General features: G+C 40.7%; 1 protein-coding gene and 1 non-coding gene across 2 annotated transcripts in view; both read left to right on the forward strand.

Annotated features, from left to right (window-relative positions):
- The window catches only part of Myo1d (myosin ID), a 481196-nt gene that overhangs the window by 303101 nt on the left and 159400 nt on the right, over positions 1 to 18695 (forward strand). The gene's annotated exons all lie outside the window — the stretch shown is intronic.
- On the forward strand, positions 3634 to 3749 carry LOC115066790. The gene has a single exon (XR_003846236.1). It is a non-coding gene; the product is annotated as a small nucleolar RNA SNORA64/SNORA10 family (small nucleolar RNA).

Consider the following 18695-nt stretch of genomic DNA (forward strand, 5'->3'; position numbering starts at 1 on the left):
TCACTGTGTAGAATAGGCTGGCCCCAAACTCACAGAGATCCACCTGACTCTGTCTTCTGAGTGCTGGGATTAAAGGTATGTGCTACCACATTCAACAAGCCTGAATGTTTTATTATTAAATTATTTTGAGGGACTTGAGAGATGGCTCAGTGGTTAAGAGTACTGACTGCTCTTACAGAAGACCCAGGTTCAATTCCCAGCACCCACATGGCAACTAATAACTATCTGTAACTCCAGTTTCAGGAGAATCTGATGCTCTTTTCTGACCTTTGTGGGCATTGCATGAGATGGGTGCACTTACACACGTATAAGCAGTACACTCATACACATAAAATAAAAATAATGACTAAAATATTTTAAAAACATTTTGAAAGAACAAAAAAGTTTCAGACAAGGAACTTTTTTTAAATGACAATGCTAGTAATAGTGTTGAAGAAGCTGGTGGGGGCTAAAGGAAAATTATTTCTGATTCAGCCACAGCCAGGCACATGCCTATAATCCCAGCTACCCAAGAGGCTAAGGCATGAGGATCAGGAGTTCAGAGCCAATCTGAGCTACATGGAGAATTGAGACTAGCCTGCACTCTACAAGACTTTGTCTCCAAGAGGGTGTGTATGTGTGTGTGTGTGTGTGTGTGTGTGTGTGTGTGTGTGTGTGTGTGTGTGTGTTAAGTGCAGCTATGTTGAGTTTCAGGTATTGGTGAAACATAAACGTGTTCAATTCATAGATAATCAGAAGTCTAATATATAAAGTGAGAAAGAATTCAGTAATTAGGATTAATATTTAAGAGTGGATCCATGTAAAACTAGAGGTGGAACTTATGAATCTAGAGGGAGAAAGGGTGACTTGTTCAGGAATATCCACAGTTAAATGATGGGGAAAAGAATTACTGAAGGAAAATCGGTAAAAGCAAATCTCCATGGTCCTCTATCTTCTCATCTCTCAGTGTGCTATGTGAGTTCTAATTATCCTATAGAGCCATAAGGTTGTGTTGTATTATTCTAGGGAAGAAAAGAACAATGGGAATACTGTGCTTAGAATCAAATTTGGAAAGTTTTCAAAACTAAGAGTACTATGAATTTTTTAAAAATAGTAAAAAATACAGTTCAGGGTCTCTTCTTGCTCTCTATTCTTCATTTCCCTTTCTTATAAGTTCTCTCTCTGTTTTAATCTGGCTCTTCTATCTGAGAGCAGATTGTAACCACACATTTTAATTCTTAGTGAAGGTATGTATGGTGGTAAGGGAAAGGACTCTGGTAGAGATCCTGGCCATGACACATTTTCAAGGCAGCCCTGCAGGACCTTGTTATCCTTGGCCTATCCTTTAGTCTCTTCTGTTTGTATGTTTTTGCACTCACCTTTCTTGCCAGGCAGCATGGATCAGCTCAAAACTCAGGTTTGAATTGGCCACTGAAACAACCATTCAGTTTCATCCTACAATAGCGAATTATGGTTGTGTCTCAGATGAGGCCTCTCCATAGCAACTGAATCCTCATGATCCAAATCCGTACTTCTCTTCCTTGTCAAACACTTGCAGAGCTATGCATAGCCTTTCCTGACTTTTCTGGTATGACATAGATAATTCCTACAAATTATTTTGGGTATGATTATCCCTTCCCTCTACTATTATGATTATTGTCTCAAAGCCCAAGACATACTTGGACTTTGATCACAAATCATGCTGAATATTGGGGTAGGTCATTAAGTTTTCCTAGTAGGAAGAAATACTGGGCAAGTAGTGTTTCAAATACAGCAGGTTCATCAGGCTTTCTTAAGCCCTGGGACTCTTCCCAGCCACCCTTGACTCCAGTTCTCAGGATCCTAGTCTTTGTCAAACAGTAAAACTGAGCTCATGAATGGCCAGCATGGGTGGGTTCCCTGTTGCTTTGAGTGCCTGCAGCCAAGGCAATAGAGATTGGATATTAGTTGATTTCTAAGTGCACCACAATAATGTCCAACCAATTCTACAAGCCTCACACCTCCTAACTCCTTGAACTTCTATAAATCAGCAGCACCCAACTGCCCCAGCTTCTCAGTGTTGGACATCAGCCATTCCCTCGAGCCACCAGCAAGAAACTGCTGCATCCCCCCAGACTGTGGGCTACTAGCCTTCCTTGTGTTCCCCCTGAGATGCTGCAGTCCCTGTGCCCCTCTGACAATTGTTTCTTATAGGCCTCTAGTGCTCATTGCCTTTTGCTAGACCTTGAATTGTAATAAACATATCCAAGGGACCTTAAGTAAAAGGGGGGACTAGGTTTGAAGACACAACTGCTAGAGAATTTGTTGTGCATGCTTATTATACCTCAGAAAAAATGCTGCCAATGCAGAGGCATGAGAGAAGAGAGGTAAGTCAAAGAGGAAAGAGTAGCAGAGAGGTAAAATATCACTCAGGTCTGGTGAGTAACAACATCCTCAGACAGTTGTAACATTTCCCATGGTGAAGCCCTGACTTTCACCGTGGGAAATGTTATAGTAATGCTTGTTTCACAGCTCTTTGGAGAAGATTGCCCCCCATGTCCTCTGCCAAAGGAAGCAGCCTGTCTGTTTCTCAGAGGAAAGGCAACCATTGGCTCTAGCAGGGAAGGTACTTGATGAGGAAAAGCCAATCTTCTGGCTGGAAGAGACCTCCAGAAGGGCCTGCAAGAGAGCAGCTTCTTGTACTTACAGTTATATTCCTCTCTTCCTAAACTTGATGGGAGCTGCTTTACCCCATTTCTTTCGATATCACATCTGTTCTTGGTTTTTCCTCTCCATTTTATTTCCTCTTCCTTTTTTTATGTTTTGTTGTGTTGTCTTGTTTTCTCTTTGTTGTTTTTTTTTTTATTTTGTTTACCTGTTTGAGACAGGGTCTCACTATGTAGCCCAGAAGGGCTTCAAGCTCAAGGTCTTCCTGCCTCAGCCTCCCAAGTGTTGGGATGACCAGTGAGCATTAGCCTTCTCCATTCTTTAGGTTGCCCATTTTCTAGCTCTTTAAATGAGTTTTTTTATTTTATTTTATGTGTATGAGTATATTGCCTTTGTATATGTAAGTGTCATGCAATGCCCTCAGAAGAGGGTGTCAGATCCCCTGGAACTGGAGTTACGGACAGTTGTTAGTCAGCATACCATGTGGGTGCTGGGAATCAAACCCAGGTCCTCTGCAAGAACAGCCAGTGCTCTTAACTGCTGAACCATCTCTCCAGCCCTAGATGACGGTTTTTTGGGGGGTTTTGGGGGGGGGTCTTTTTGAGACAGGGTCTCCCTGTAGCCCCAGCTGTCCTGGAACTCACTGTGTAAACCAGGCTGGCCTTGAGCTCACAGAGATCTGCCTGCCTCTGCCTCCCAAGTGCTGGGATTAAAGGCGTTCGCCACCACACCCGGCTCCTAGATGATGGTTTTAACAGCTTTAGTTTTAATATATTTTAAATGCATGTTAGGCTGTATGTTTGTATTTAAGAATGGTTTGAGCTGAATTGCTCATTTTATGTAGCCTTATCATCATTTCTGTTGTAAATTCCTCTTGAAGCCATGAGTTGGTCAGTAGTATATTTTTTAATATTTATTATTTTTATTTTATGTGTCTGAGTATACCAACTGTATGTAAGCATACCCTTGTCATGCAATGCCCAGGAATGTCAGAAGAGGGCATCAACCTCTCACACTCTGCATAATTATACTTGGTTTCACCTTTGTGACTTTTGTACCTGAGAGAGGAAAGAGCTCCTCAGGATCTTACAATGGCCCCTATTGCCTAGAGGAACTCTACAGTTCCTATTTTTTAAAAAAGAGGGCAACAGATCGCCTATAACTTGAGTTACAGACAATTGTTAGCCACTATGTGGGTGCTGAGAACCAAACCCAGGTCTTTTGCAAGAGCAGCCAGTGCTCTTAACTACTGAGCCATCTCTCTAGCCCTGAGTAGTATTTTTTTTATTTTTATTTTATGTGTATGCGTGTATTGCCTGCATGTAGATAAGTGCACCCATGTCATGCAGTGCCCACAGAGGACAGAGAGGCTGTCGGATCCCCTGGGACTGGAGTTACGGACAGTTGTTACCTGCCATGTAGATGCTGGGATTCAAACGAGGTCATCTGCAAGAACAGTCAGTGTTATTAATCACTGAGCCATCTCTCCAGCCCTGAGTAGTATATTTTTTAATCATCACATACATGGTAATTTATGGTATGTGAGTATATGTGTTCCGTAGGGGAGAGACTTCTTTTCCCCATTGTTCATTAATGCCACACGTAGCATAGCATGATCCTTTCTCACTCCTGTACTGTGGTATTTTAACTACAATTGGACATAATTTTATGAACTCTAAAAGTGCAGTAACTTTCCAAGTCTCTTTCTTTCAAGTTGATCGTATCCAGCTGGGGCTGTGAAGGTGAATCCTTGACTTGCATGTAAGAGGTCAACTCAGCTTTCATCCCTAGCACTGCAAAGTAAAATGAATAGAATTCACCCATTCCAGCCTAATATTCACGCATTGCACCATTGAAGAGAAAGAATGTCAAGGATAAGGGGAATCCTATCTGAAGGGACACACACATACACACTCACACACATGCATACTTGCGTGATGTATTTATTCTCCTCTAATCCCTTGGGAACCATCATTTTACTGTCTCTCTAGTTGCACCTTCTCTCAATGTCATATCAGCATCATATAGCATGTAGACTTTTCAGATTGGGTTCTTTTACTTAACAATAAGCATTTAAGGTTCCCCCATGTCCTTCTGTGGCTTGATAACTATTTTTTCACTCAGTGAATAATACTCAGTTATACTGAGGTACCGCAATGTGTTTATCCCTCCTTACTAGAGATAACTAGTGGCTTCTAGTTTGGGGCAGTTATGAATAAAGCTACTATAAACATTTGCATGCAGGTTTCTTGTGTGGACATAAGTTTTTGAAACAGTTGGGTAAATACCTGGTGCAGTTGCTAGATCACATAAGACTAAGTCTAGCTTTTTAAGAACTGCCAGTCTTTCAAAGTGGCTGTACCATTTTATGTTCTACACTAAATGAGAGTACCTATTTCTTCATATTCTCACGACTGTTTGATATCATCCATTTGTTGGGGACGGTGTTGTTGTTGCTGATGAAGTTTTATGTGTTTGAGTGTTTTGCCTGCATGTATTTAAGTAAACCTGTGTTGTGCAATGCCCACAGAGGTCAGGAGAGGGAGTCAGATCATCTGGAACTGTAATTAGAGATGGTTATTAGTCATCATGTAAGTGCTAGGAACTGAGCCTGGGTCCCTTAACTGTTGAGCCATCTCTTCAGCCTCTGTACATTTGTTTTTATTTCATTCATTCTGTGTATAGATATATAATGTTTTTCTGTTACTTTAAAATATATAGCTTAGGAGTTCCAGGCCAGCTGGGGCTACAGGGAGACCCTGTCTCAAAAAAACCGAAAAACAACAACAAAAAGATAGATAGACAAACAGCTTATTTAGTATACACTGTCTCAATCTATAAGAACCTCTCTCCATTTTCTATTACTTTTCATTAAGGAGATAAAGACTGATCTTTTTGTTAAAGCTAAGCAAATATATTTAAAGATGCATTTTTGACACCTTTTTCCTCTCTGACTACCAAACACTGTCCAATCAATTAGTCATGTAATAGTGGTTCTGGTCACTGTTCCAAGAAAAGATAAAAAGAATCTTTAAGAATAATTTCAGCAAGCACCACAAGTAATATGGTCACATAATTGTAACAGTGATCTGAGAAGGAAATATTCCAGTTCCGGGTGACTCTGTTAGTACCCAAGTAACTTTCTGTGTACAAACACTGCAGGCTTTGGTTAAGGTTTCAGCCAGCTTGAATTTCTGTTACTGTCAAATGAATATCTTCGCCTTAGAGTCATTCTCTGCATCATATTTGTATATTGTAATACTGAATTAAAGCATTAATTCTAATACACTTCTCAAGAAAGATTAGAATTTTTGCAAGGGACAGTAGTGCCAGAATTTGAATATTTTGTGAAGCTGGTAGACTTGTGATTGCTGGGGCTTGATAGGCGAACAAAGAGAAAACATTACATTACCTACATAATTAGTAGTACCGTGTCCAAAGCTTTGATCACAACCTCTTTGACTCTGAGAATTATCTTGGGAGATCACTGTAAGTTGATGGAAAAGATTGCTCCTCGGGGCTGAGGCATGTTACTAGAATAAATGCACTTCTGCCATTGGGTTTTCATAGACATTGATGTAGCCAGACCAGTGCTCAGAGAGCACATTGCTAAATTAGGTGTAATTTGCGTAAACATGAATTCTGTTCACTGATTTTGAGAGAGACCATGTAAGCTGAAATATTTAACCTATGTGCAGCTGGAAGTCTTCTTGGCCTTCCTTTGTTGATGAGTGTTAGTTTTGCCTGATGAATTGGTCTGAAGAATGTTTGAATCTGCCCATTAATGTTGTTTTGATATAGATCCTTTTATCAGTTTGGGCTTGATGGCTAAGGAAGTAGCCAATTAATTATATAACATCTCTCCTTTAGTTGTGTGGGAAATACAAGGCAAACAGGGACAAGGAAAGAAACAATTATCTGAACTGATGTGCAGGTTTCATAGAGGTAAATGGGTTGTAATTATGCCAAGCTTCATGCTTTGTTACTCCATTTGATGTGACTTGCTAGAAAGATATCATTCTGTTTGGAAGATGGATTCTCCTTTTAATGTATACAGAGGTGAACCCTGTTGAAATCCATCTGCCCGCCTGCTCTGCTCCCCACCACCATTTCTAAAGCACCCTCTCCTGGCAGTGTCCCAAGGGAAGGCGTTTCCATAGTAACCTCAACAGAGGCAGTCAGCTGTTGTCTGGCACTGCCTGAGCTGGTGTGTGCTAGCCTTCTCCCTTCCCTTAAGCCTTTAAAAAACTATATTTATTAGTCCTCTTTAATGGCAGTATATAATCCCTAATGTCATACCCCAAGTAGCATTCAGGTTTATTTATTTATTTAGGTAATAAATCTACCTTCCTAATTAATTCTCAGCAGGTCCTGGGAGCTCTGTTATTTTGAGCATCTTATGCAAATGTTTATATTCCTGCCTGTTACCAAAGAAGCTGCTTAGCAAAATTAGATATTTGGAAATCGTGTTCTTAGAAAAAAAGGTGTGCCTGTATTCAAAAGGACTGTGGAAAAATGGTAGATGATAAGGTTTCAGATTAATTTTACAAGGCTTTTTTTTTTCCTTACTTTAGTTTTGGCAATAAAAGAGTTCTGCTGCTCTTGGTGTTTTAGCACACATTCATTTTGTCATTGAATTTGTGTAAGCTGTATGATTTTAAAATGCTTCTTAAAATGTGGTGTCTCCCTGAGTCGTGTTCTCTTTCAAGACTTTTTTGCAATAAGAGAAGTGAAAATTTTAGAGCTCCCCTACATATTGTTTTTCTGGCATTTGCTGAGAAGTAATACCATTTGTCCACTACTTAAGAGACCACTACTTATGCAAAGTAGTACTAAGCAAATCAAACAGTGGGCTCTTTCAGACACAAGGTAGAGTTCACTTTCATCAATACTATACTTGGAAATTCAGTTTCAAATTTCAAACATGTATCAAAGCAGTACCTGAAAGCAAAAATCATTCAGGAAGGATTCATATAAAAAGTCATCTTGTTAAAGAAATGCAAAGCCTTTTGAGACCTAAAATACAAGAAAATCAGTATACCACCACCCATTTTTCCAGAGATCAGATTTCTGAAAGCCAGATCCTTTCAAAACAAAGCCCTAAATAGAGACATATATACAAACAAATCTCTGCATTTGTAGAAAGAGATATAACCATGCCAAGGCAGTAATAGGCTTCCTTTATATAACTGTGTTATTGGGAACTGGGGATGTAGCTCAGCAATAGAGCACTTGCCTGGAGTGCATGAAGACCTGGGTTCAATCCCCAGAACTACAGAAAGAAAGTACTGTCTTATCAAGCTTTCTTCTGTGCATTAAAGCTTTCTGAGTAGCTTCTCCAGGCATTTGACAGGCACTGACAGTTCAAGAGTACACCATGCAGTCTGTCCACAAAATACCTCCTGCACCTGTAGAAGAAGCAGGGATGCACACTAGCTAGTACAGCACAGTGCCTGGGATGCATGCCCAGCAGCCTTTGCGTATAGTCACTATGATGTCTTGCTCTCAAGAGGAAACCAGCATTCAGAAACATGAAGCAGCCCAGCCAAGGCCTTCAAGCTCCCAGAGAACAGAGCTGGGTTTTACAACCTAGTCCCTAACCCCTGCTACCTGATGCCTCCCCTTTAGAAAGAGCATGTAAGGGTCTGGAGAGATGGCTCAGCAGTTAAGAGCACTGGTTGCTCTTACAGAAGATCCAGGTTTGATTCCCAGCACCGACATGGCAGCTAACAACCAAGTGTAACTCCATTTCCAGGAGATCTGATGCCCTTTTCTGACATCTGCAGGCATTGCACAACATGGGTACCTTACATACATGTAGGCAATATACTCATACACGTAAATAAAAATAAATAAGTAAAATTTAAAAAGAAGAGCATATAATGTATAATCTATTTGGAGCGATACTAGGAATCAGTAGTGGTTTAATCTTGTTCTATCTCCACCATTAGAATCCTGTGCAGAAAGTACCTTTTATAAGTGAAAATACCAGTGCTCAAAGAAGTTGAGTCATTGGTGTGAGGTTTCAGTATTGTTTCTAACCTCATATCACAAGTTAACCACAAAGTTGGGCATCTTCTGCCTGGGCTTTATATCACCCTCTTTCTCCTTGTATTGTCCTTATTTATCCATGTAAATCTTCCCATTATTCATAATTGCTTTCTACAGCATTTCATCTTAACCCTTTGAGGACAGATTACTGATAAGCCCTCAGAAAGTTCAGTAATCAACACTTAGATCATGTATTGACCCTGCTCCACATATCAGTGGATACAAGGGGTGGTCCATTAGTATACAAAAAGAAAAGAAAAAAAAGTTGTTTTATTTCTATTGGGAGAAAAAAATAACAGCACTTTTGGAGAGAGGTTGCACATCATTCTTCTCTTCACATAATCCCATCTTTTTAAAAATATTTTATTATTTTTATTTTATGTGTATTGAGTATATTATTGCCTGCATCTATGTATGTGCACCCATGTCATGCAGTGCCCCTTGAGGTCAGAGGAGGGTGTCAGATTCCTCTGGAACTGGAGTTACAGATGATTGGTAGCTGCTATGTATGTACTGGGAATCGAATCTGGGTCTTCTGCAAGAGCAGCCAATGCTCTTAACCGCTGAGCCATCTCTCTAGCCTCAATCCCGTATGTTCAAAGAAGAGGCATGTAAGAAAAGGTACTACACCTGAAAAAGGCAAGGAAATGGGTGCTTTCAATGCTGACCTGATCGTTTGAGATTTTTATCTGATTTTGACTATTTTCAATTTGTACTTAGGGTTTTTTTCTTTTTCTTTTTTTTTTTTTTTTTTTTTTTTTTTTTTTTTTTGGTAGAACCCTCCCATAGCCTCCCTTCCCCCACTAGAGCCCTTATACTCTGATATCCCCTTGAACTCACAGAGATCCACCTGCCTCTGCCACCCAAGTGCTGGGACTAAAGGCGTGTGCCACCACACCCAGCTGTGCTTAGGGTTTTTAACCCTTCACTATACACTGGAATAGCCTGTGGAGTTTGTATGTTTATGTTTGGGAGGGGTCCTTTGTTTTGTTTCTGTCAACATGTTGAGATGGTCCATCATGACCTATACCCCAAGTTTCTTGAGGAATTTTTTAAAAATCCCTATACCCAGGCCATACTGGAGGTCCATGAAATCAAATCTTTCAGTAGGCGTAGGAGGAGGGAAACCCTGTGTACCTCACATTGTTCTTATGTGGGCTCTTTGGCTGGACCTAGGGACTCAATACAAATGCTGATTAGCAAGAGAAAGCCATACATGTTTTATTATGTTTTCATGTACATGGGAATCTTCACAAAAGAGTGAAGTGTGAAAAAATGGCCAAAGCAAGGTACTTTTATATGCTTTTTAACAAAGAACAATATTTTGTGAAGGAATGACAAGACAAAAGGACCTTTGAGTGGCATAGTAAGTCACAGGGTCATTACTAAGAAATAAAAAAAGAAGTGTAGGAGTTAGTGGAAGATGAGGATCACACCAAAAAGTTTGATTATGCAGGTCCATTCCAGTCTCAGTTCTTGGCAATCAAGGCTACTTTCCAGTTTTGACATGTGAAAGACACACAAGAAAAAAAAAGAAAAAAAAAAAGAACATTTATGGCACACCTATTCTGCCCCTACATTTCTTTACTTTAGCTGCTCTAGCTCTTGAGGAAACATTTGTTGAAAGTTTAGACATCACAAAACTGGATTTGGCCATAAGATTTGTTTCTTCACTTGACGTGTGTATATACACATGTATGAGAAAGAAAGAGAGGGGATACAGTGGTTTAAATATATCCCTCTAAAATTCCTGTATTCACATCCTAAGCCCTTGAGGTGATGACATGAGGCCATGGGGCCCTCAAGAGGGCTCTGTCTTCACAAATGAGATTAGTGACCTTAGAGGCGCAGAGTAACCCTCATGCATGCAACCACATGAGGATGCCATGAAGTCAACAGTTTACAACCCAGAAGAGCTCAGTCTTCATACCCCAACTGGCACTCTCATCTTGGATTCCTGTAACATTCAGAACTGTCAGAAATAAATGTCTGTTGTTTATAAAACACCTAGTTTGTGGTATTTTGTCATAGCAGCCCAAATAGATTAAAACAGAAGGAAAGAAAGAATGCAATTTGGGTGGTGGTGGTGGTGGTGCTGGTGCTGGTGCTGGTGGTGGTGGTATTGAGTGTTTTTGTTGTTTTTGAGAAAGAATTTTGCTTTTTAGCTCAGGCTGGCCTTGAACTCACCTTGTAACCCAGGCTAGCTTCAAATATGGAATCCTCTTACCTCAGGATTATAGTCATGTAAGTACCATACCTGAAAGAGAATGCTTTCTACAAAGACTCATGATTTCATGGTTTATATCAAAAATTAAATCTCGGACTGGAGAGATGGCTCAGTGGTTAAGAACAATAGTTGTTCTTGTGGAAGACCCGGGTTTGAATCCCAGCACCTACATGGCAGCTAACAACTGCCTGTAACTCTAGTTCCAGGGGATCCAACAGCCTCTTCTGTCCTCCTCAGGCATTGCACGACACAGGTGCACTTACTTACATGAAACTTATGAAGTAGACTCTAGGAACAAGGAGACCTCCCCTTATCTCCTCCAAAGCCCTCTGTCCTGAGTCAGGCTGGCCGCCTGGCTCTAACAGGAAGAGAGAAAAACAGCAAGCATCAATATTTTTTTTTAAATCTCCTTGTGGGCCAGGTGTGGTGGTGCATGCTTTAATCCCAGCACTCGGGAGGCAGAGGCAGGTGGGATGTCTGTGAGTCCAAGACCAACCTGGTCTACATAGTGAGTTCCACGTCAGCTGGGGTTACAGAGAGACCCTGTGTCAAAAAAAAACTCCTTGAAGTTCAATCAAGATCAGTCTTCCAAAAGAAAAGAAGAGTAATATAAGCCAGGCCTTGTGATACACACCTGCAATCCCAGCACTCTGGAGACTCAAGCAGGAGGATTAGTAGTTGGAAACCAGCCTGGGCCACATAGGGAAACCCTATCAGTAAACAAAGTACAAGATAAAGAATAATCTTCATGCCATATAATGGCATTGCATACATGTCCCACTTTACTCCCAACTCGCAATAGTCTTGGGGAGGTGCCTATGCTGTTCCTGAACTCTAGTCCTAGGTAAGCATCAGATAAATGAGTTTCTCTGTTATTGATTGACTCCCAAACTTTGTTTACACAAAATTGCTATAATGAAACTCAATTGCGCTACAGAAAGAATCTGATTTTCTTAAATGACAAACATTAAAAGATTCTATTTTATTGGAATTGTACCTACCCAGAGACATCTTTACAGCATGCAATGGATACAATGCCCAGAAGGTGTAGCACAGCTGACCAGTTCAGTTCCCTCTCCCTACTTCAGCAAATTCCTCATTTTGCTTCTTAGGAAGCCATATCTAGCATCTGCTGCTCTTCCCCTGCTCTCCCATGTCCTTGACATTCCAGCTCCTGGCTTTTCACAAAGCTGGAGGAGTTGTAAAAATGCCCTCTATTGCATTTGAAGAACACTTCAGTACTTAAGGTAAAGGAAAGAAAGGAAATTACATCCCAGTGGGGTCTGGGAACATGGGTGTTAGGGTATGTGGAAATATACAGGTGGTGGTTGAATTCAAGCCCCATTTTAATAACATCCTTAGTGAGTGCATGTAAACACATCTGAAATATCACATGCAGAGTCTATAGCATAGTCCTCATCATGTGGTACTCAGCAATCATAAGTTACTCTTATGCCCCTTGCAAACTAACAATCCTATAGAAGTCAGAAGAGTAGGAAGAAGCCACCCTTCAGGGCTTCATTGTTGAGTCTCTGCTCTTCCTGTTTATTCTTGATGAGTGTTCTCCTCTCTGAGCATTGCATGGAGTCCTCATTTATTCGTATCTCTGCTCACACATAACCTCAAAGGGGTGCTCTAGAATGATGCACTCACCTCCATCCATTTTATCATTCTCTATGCCTTTATCCTACCATTCTGTATTACTGCCTGTCATATCATATAGTTGTCTAAAAATCTGTCTCCTCCTATTTCCCCATTAGAACATAAACCCAAGAGAAGGATCATGGACTCTTAACCCTAGAACACTTTCTTCCATACAGTAGGTATTCAGTGAATGGGTGCTGATGAATGACTTAGAGGGGTTAAGACTGGAGACAGGAAAAGCAGTTAAGAGGCTGCTGCCTTGGTCTGTTAAGAAATCACAAGAATGCCAGGCATGGTGGTGCATGCCTTTAATCCCAGCACTCAGGAGGCAGAGGCAGGCAGATCTCTGTGCGTTCCAGCTTGTCTACATAGTGAGTTCTAGGCCAGCTAGGACTACAGGGAGACCCTGTCTCAAAAAGACCAAAAAGTAAAAAGAAATCACAAGAGGGTCTGGAGAGGTGACTCTGTGGTTAAGAGCACTGGCTGCTCTTGCAGAAGACCAAGACCAACCCATATGGCAGTTAACAACCATCAGTAACTCCAGATCCAGGGATCCATGCCCTCTTCTGGCCTCCATGGTCATTGCATGCAGTGGGTACATGTACATGCATACAGACAAAATACTCATACACATAAAAATAAATATTTGGGGGGGGTCTTTTTTTGAGACAGGGTCTTCCTGTAGCTCCAGCTGTCCTGGAACTCACTATGTAGACCAGGCTGGCCTTGAACTCACAGAGATACACCTGCCTCTGCCTCCCAAGTGCTGGGATTAAAGGCATGCGCCACCATGCCCGGCAAAATAAATATTTTTTAAAAAAATAAATCATAAGAGCCTGAACTCAGGCAAGAACAGGAAATCTTCATAGGTGGTTCAAGAGCTACTCAAAGGACTAGGAGAGATAGCTCAGTGACTAAGAGTACTTGTTACCTTTCCAGAGGGCTCAAGTTCAGTTCCCAGCACTCATGTTAAGTAGCTCACAATTGCCTATAGCTCCAGCTCCAGGTTATCCAATGCCCACTTCTGGCCTCTGTAGGCATTCCACACACCTGTGGCATTCACTCATATAGACACATACATGGACACATCAGTGAAAATAAATCTTTTTTTTTCATTAAAGATGCATTTATTTAGATTTGATCATACCAAATTAGAGTGTGACTGGTAGCCTTACAAAAGCAGATAAAACACATAGACACAAAGAAAAGAAGTTCATATGAAGATGGAGACAGAAAACTGGGCTTGGTGGTGTATGTCTGTCATCCCAGAAGTCAGGAGGTGGAAGTAGAAGGATCAGAAATTCAAGGTCATTCTTAGCTACACAGCAAATTCAAGGTCTTAATAAATAAATTCAAGACCAGCCTGGGTCACATAAGACCATGTTTTAAGTACATAGATAAGTAAATATTTAAAAAGATGGAGACTTGGCAACTCATTTTCAAGGCCCCTCCTGGCTGCAGAGAGCTGTTTCTTCTCTTCTCAATAAACTTTGCTTACTTGCCCACCATGTAGAGGCAGGATCCGGGCACTCACAGGCAGTCCCCTGCATTCTCAGCCCCTATGCCAGAGGGAGGCTGGAACCGAAAATAAATCTTTCTAAAAGAGAGCTACTCAAGTGGCAGAAACAACAGGCTGTGGGCAGTGAAGAGAGAAAACAGTCACAAGTCAGAAATTTCTTTCTACATGCCTAGGTAAATGATGGTCCTAGTTTCTTGGTAAGATGGCAAATGCAGGAAAAGAAACAGGAATGTAGCAGAGAATATAGAAACAAGTTCAGTCTTAAATGGGTTTCATTTAAGATGTCTGGGGAATGTAAAATGAGTGGCTCAACAGTCATCTGTCCAAAGTGCCATCAGGGGTAGAGACTGTCCTAGTGGGCTCAGTTGCTATAACAAGACACCACAGCTTGTGGCTTAAGCCACAGAAATTCCTTTCTTACAGCCCTGCAGCCTGAGAAGACCCATCACCACACTACAACTTATTAAATGCTGACGTAGTGGTGCACAGGGAGGACTGTCCAAGGGGACAGAGAAGGGGTAGGAATAGCTTTGGGGTCAAAGAAGGGTCTCAGGGGCCCATAGGTATATGCCAGATCTTGTGCATTTTTCTTTTTTTTTTAAGTTTTATCGTTTTTACTTTATGTGTGTATTACCTACATGTATGTAAGTGCACTCGTGTTGTGCAATGCCCATAGAGTTCAGAAGGTGCCAGATCCCCTGAAGCTGGAGTTACAGTTGTCAGCTGCCATGTGGGTGCTGAGAACTTGGGTCCTCTGCAAGAGCAGCTAGTGCTCTTAACCGCTGCTCCATCTCTCCAGCCCATTGTGCATTTTTCTATGCTGGGCATTCATAGCTTTTCCCAAATTGTTTTTTTTTTTTTTTTTTTTTTTTTTTTTTTGTCTTTTGAGACAGGGTTTCCCTGTAGCCCCAGCTGACCTGGAACTCTCTATGTAACCAGGTTGGCCTTGAACTCACAGAGATCCACCTGCCTCTGCCTCCCAAATGCTGGGACTACAGGCATGTACCACCATGTCTGGTGTCCAAATTCTTAAAGGGTTGTGTGATCCACTGCTTTTGGCAGTGCAGAGTAACAGACTTTAAGTGGTGTATACCAAGAACACTGCAAAGTGTGGACTGAAATGGAAAGAAGTAGGAAAAACCATCTCAGGGACTCTTGGAATCATCTCAATGGATGCTCTGGCACCAGAAATGGAGAGAAGATATAAAACGTAAGAGATTTCTGAGTCATTTTTCATTCAAGTTAACATTTTAAAAAATATATTCTGAGTGTTTTATTTGTACAATAGTTTAATCATCTCCTTGTAATAATTTAGAACATTTTGTTATCCTTCCTATGAGGCAGTATTAAGACCTCATTTTTAGGTGAAGAGACAGAGAATCCTGATAGGGTTTACACAAGGACATAAATTTAAGAGAGAGGCAGGCCCCATATCCTGTACCTTTTCAGTCTGTGCCTCCCCAATCAAGGATGTATGAGGTGGGGACATTGAGGAAGACTACTCTTCCTGGACTTAGGAGATTATATGTGTGGCCAGTGGCACATTGTTGAAGTAAACCCTGAGAAGGAAGAGCCAGGTCAGGGTGATGAGCTTCGTTTTGTTCAAGTCAAATATGTAGTCCTAGAGCCCCTCTACCTACCCCCGAGAACCCAAGGTTGGATTTTCTCCAGATAAATGGACGTGCTCATCCTGAGCTCCAAAGGAAGACATAAGGTTGATACTCACATCTGAGAATTAGCAGCATTTTAAAAATTTTTTCTGAGTGTTTTACCTGCATGTATGTAAGTGCACCACATGTGTACAAGACCGCAGAGGGCAGAAGAGAGTATCAAATCCCCTGGAACTAGAGTTAAAGGCATTTGTTAGCCACCATGTGGGTGCTGGGAACTGAACAAGGTCCTCTGCAAGAGCAGCCAATGCTCTTAACCATTGAACCATCTTTAATCCGAAATTAACCCCAATTTAAAGAGAGATTTGTCATCTGTTCCTCCTATCTGAGACCTGCCACCCCTGGAGTGTGTGCTCTCTAGATCCTCAGCTACATTGGAAGCTTTCCATGGAAAAAAGTATTTTACAATAATCTCTTCACAAGCATAATCTTGAATAAGGAGTTGGGACTCTTCCATTTTAAGAAAAATGAAATAAATGCATCTCTCTCTGCCTGTCTCACTAAATACAGCTAAATGTATTCAGGGTGATTCTGAAAACTGTGGGAAAGAAAGTAGAGCAGCTGGGGCCCTCAGGATTCAGGAAACAGCATAGCATTGAGCACCCTGGGGTCTGTGTTTGTGCGTGTGTGTGTGTGTGTGTGTGTGTGTGTGTGATTTGTTTTTTGAGTCTTTATGTCCTGGACTAGGTTCCCTTTCCCTCCTACAGGTTGTAAAGAATACCCACCAAGGTGTGGTTGATGGAGGCCAAGTTGTAGAGACTGTTCTCCATTCCTGTTCAACAGTACTAATATCCCACTGTCCCCTCCTGGCCCATTTTTAACAGAAATCTGCCAAAATAGAGGACTTAAATAAGATCCCATCTCATTGCTCAATACCCCAAATTACCAGAATATAATTAAAAATTGCTCATCATATCTAAAATAGAGAGAAGCTAGTGTACCCAGATTCAACATGTTGGCAAAGGAAAGAAGAGTGAACCTAAATGATGAGTGCATAATCTTTCTGCATCAAGAGGGTCATTGATTGGTAAGGTAAAAAATTCAATTAAAAGACCAATAAGGAAAGCAACTTAATTAAGTTGTTATTTTAAGGAAGAGAAAAAATAAATTTAAAATAGATTTTAAAAACTAAATTCAATTAGTAAAACAATTATCTTTGTAAAATAATAACTTGACTGTCTAGGACCCAATTATTTAATAGCTTCACCTAAATCAATGGTTTTATGCAATTAGAATTGCTTGGGAAGCTTTTCATAAAGTAGATATCCATCCCGATCCCAAACTGAATAAATCAGAATATCCCCAATCGTTCTACTATGCAGCTATGGTTGGGAGCCACTGGCCCAGATGAACCACAGTCAGAATATAAGGGAAAGGATTTGTACAGCTTTTGACTAGTCAAAATAGATGTGACAGGGCTTAAGCACTAAACTTTGCATGCTTGTTCTAAAGGAGCCATTCATCTTGCTTCATGGACCTTTGTGATGAGTTTGATTATATGGTTCCCAAACCACAGCAATAAATCTGAGGCAGTAATTAAAAGGGAGTCCATCTGCCATAGATGGACTTGTTGATGGCTGCAATATATGAAAGCTGAAAGTGCAGGGAGACCCAGAGGAGATTCAGTTCAAAAACTCGTTGAAGTGCTTTCTTGAGCTATTTCCCCAGGGCAGCTTTTTGGAATTAAAATTCAATTTTACATAAAACTGTTGCTCTGAATTTCAAGTTGCAAGACAAACCTCAGTACTCAAAGTGCCAGATATTCTAGGACAGAGGCCTCCAGTGGTCCTCTTTGAGAATCTGAGAAAATAGAAGACAGTTATCCATAAACTAATAGGTTATAACTACCATCCCAGTAAGGAATTTGACAAGTTCAGTCTAAACGTAAAAGAGCCGAGTTTGATTACTATAAATGAGGCACTTGCCACACAAGGAAAAAAGATTCAAGTATTTAAACTAGTAGAGGAGGCAATGGCAAGCCAGCTTGCCTTGTGTCACTCTCTAGATGAATTTATAATTCATTTCTTAAAGTATAGAGTTCATTTGCAATGAGAACATTGCCTGAGTTATAAATTTTCCTCTTGATGGTGCCCTTGATCCCTGTCATGATGTGGAATATTTGGAAGAAATCAAAGTTAGACAAAATGTTATTTATTCAGTGCAGTGAGATGGATTAGAGTTAGAAACTTAACTGAAGAGTTTGAGAGGCTTGTATCAATCTGTTGAAATTAAGGGTTTAAAGCCCTTGTCAGTAAACAATGTAAACTTAGCCCGTTAATTGGTTGATTACAATTTTTTTACTGACCTGAATAATATTGATCAATAGTACTCAACTCACTACTAGTGCTTGTATATAAGTCAGTTATACTGGTTTGGAGACTTTTTCTTAATACTGCCCAAGGTCCATATTTTGTATAATAGATTTTGTTTCACCACTAAAATGTCATGTGGTTCATATATAGCAGTATGATGTTTGGAGTTTGGGGCCTTAGGAGTATGGTCCTATCAACTCCAGAATCTCTGAAGATACATGTTGTAAAGCCCACTTAGTAATTAATGCTTGCCACCATAATGATGAATCCTTAAGACTACAAAATAATAATTTGTTGTGTTTAATGAAGCTGGAAAACATTCTAAAATATAGTAGTTTTTATTTGTTTGGGGTTTTTTTGTTGTTTTTTGCTTTTTGGTCTTTTTAGACAGGGTCTCCCTGTAGTCCCAGCTATCCTGGATTCACTATGGAGACTGGGCTGGCCTTGAACTCACAGAGATCTGCCCGCCTCTGCCTCCCGAGTGCTGTGATTAAAGGCATGTGCCACCACATCTGACTAAATATGGTAGTTTTAATTTTTGTCTTTTTGAGACAGGACTCCCTGTAGCTCCAGCTGACCTGGAACTCAGTATGTAGACCAGGCTGGCCTTGAACTCTCAGAGATCTGCCTGCCTCTGCCTCCCAAGT

Source organism: Nannospalax galili, unplaced genomic scaffold, assembly GCF_000622305.1.
Source record: "Nannospalax galili isolate Female #2095 unplaced genomic scaffold, S.galili_v1.0 scaffold363, whole genome shotgun sequence".
Classification (NCBI taxonomy): domain Eukaryota; kingdom Metazoa; phylum Chordata; class Mammalia; order Rodentia; family Spalacidae; genus Nannospalax; species Nannospalax galili.